Below are 2,312 nucleotides of genomic sequence, written 5' to 3'. Positions count from 1 at the left end.
TCGACCACTGCAGGTCACCTTAGTAACATCAGCAATGCTCACCACTGAACTAGTCGTAGGTAACGGGACCTCTTGACCATCCTTCATCATTGTAGCATTATACTGATACGGCACAGCTTTATCAGATGAATACAGGACTGGGCTCGCTAACCGTATTACCAACGACGATACTGATCTTGGATTGTTGCTGTTACTGGAGTCATACTGGATCACCAACTTCTCAGGCTGCATGAAAACAGGAACTATGACCTTTAAGCCATCATCTACATGACGGGATTGAACAATTTGGATCATGCCTTCATCCATCAGACGTTGGATGTCCTTTTTCACAATTTTGCAACCCCTCGGGTTAACACTACAAACATCACACCCATCATGGTCGTGCTCACATTCACTCACCAAACAAACATCCTTATGCATCTGCACTAAGGACCTTCTGATAAAACGCACATCAAAAACTTTGAATTCTCCAGGACAACCGTCCACCATATTCATAGAAGAGTTCCCATGAGTGGGCATAGGGTTTGTTTTCACATTCGGTGTGGTCCTCAAAGGACACCATACCACTCTTCATCAACTTTTGAACCTCATACTTAAATGGATAACAATTTTCAATGTTGTGTCCGGGTGCTCCTTGATGAAAAGCACAACGGAGCTCAGGTTTATACCACCAAGGAAGTGGTTCTGGAATCTGTGGCGGGTTTCTTGGTTGAATCAGGTTCTTAAGAACCAAAGACAGGTAGAGTTCTGCATAAGACATAGGAATTGGGTCAAAAGAGACCTTCTTCCTTTCAAAGTTTTGTTTCTGATGATTGTTGTTGGTATTGTTGTTGTTGTAGGTGTTTGTCCGTTGTTGCGGTTGTTGTTGTTGACGTTGGTGTTGTTGAACTGGTGTTGCTTGTTGATTAGAAAATACCGGGATAACGGAAGATACTTGATGATGATGATGTTTACGGGATGTTGGATTCCTTCTGATCTGAGGCCTCCTCTGCCTCTCACTGCTTATTGCATTCGTCTCACTGTCCTTCTTCTTACCGAAATTACTACCATACCTCTTGCTTGTGGATGCCTCATCTCTTGACAAACGTCCCTCTTGGAGTCCTTCCCCAAGCCTCATCCCCATGTTTACCATTTCAGTAAAGTCACTGGGGGCACTAGCAATCATTTGTTCATAGTAAAATGAACTCAGAGTTTTCAAGAAGATCTTTGTCATCTCTTTTTCCTCCAAAGGAGGAGTGATCTGGGAAGCCAACTCCCTCCATCACTGCGCATACTCTTTGAATGTCTCTTTGTCCTTATGAGACATAGACCTCAGTTGGTCTCTATCTGGCGCCATGTCCATATTATACTTATACTGCTTGGCAAAAGCCTCCCCCATGACATTGAAAGTGAGAATGCTGGCACTGTCCAATCCCATATACCACCGGAGTGCGGCACCGGTCAAACTATCTTGGAAGTAGTGAATAAGCAATTAATCATTATCGGTCTGAGTAGACATCTTGCGAGCATACATCATAATATGATTGAGCGGACAAGAGTTCCCCTTATACTTTTCAAAGTCAGGCACTTTGAACTTCACTGGGATCTTGATGTTGGGCACTAAACACAAATCGGCAGCACTCTTTCCAAACAAATCTTTACCTCTCAGCATCTTCAATTCCTTGCGCAACTCAAGAAACTGATCTTTCATTTAATCCATCTTCTCATAAATATTCGGACCCTCATACGACTCAGAGTGATAGATGGTGTCCTCCACGTGAGGCAAAGTATGCACAACGGGAGGTGGCACGGACATGACCGGGCTAGATGCTGGCATGGAAGCAAAGGTAGGCGCAAAGCCTTCGGGCACAAAGTTGGACGACATTCCCCATGGGAATCCGGCAGGCATAGTTGGCGCAAAATGGGCGGCAGCAGCAGGCATGGTAGAGGTATCCACCTCTGAAATAACAGTCCTCACAGGAGGAGTTGCAGGCGTTGGAGAAGATTGACTCTGAGCGGCAAGAACTGACTCCATCATGGCACTCAGGCAGACGATTTCGTCCTTCAGCTCTTTGTTCTCTTGCTCTAGGTGTTCCATGATTATCAGATGATTGCTCGGGTATTGTACTGGTGAGTCAGCTTGGCTAAAGCACAGAAGAAACACCAATCAAACATCTGACAAAAACCTGCTTATGCAAATGATGTATGAAATGCAATGCTTGATAGTTTTTATTTTCAAGGAACTTACTATATCATTTGCAAATATATATATTTAAATAGCAATTGCAATAATTTGGATATGACTAAAAATCTCTTTTTATTTACAGAAATTG

This window comes from Lathyrus oleraceus, chromosome 6, assembly GCF_024323335.1.
Source record: "Lathyrus oleraceus cultivar Zhongwan6 chromosome 6, CAAS_Psat_ZW6_1.0, whole genome shotgun sequence".
NCBI lineage: Eukaryota > Viridiplantae > Streptophyta > Magnoliopsida > Fabales > Fabaceae > Lathyrus > Lathyrus oleraceus.
This window is presented reverse-complemented; position numbering follows the sequence as displayed.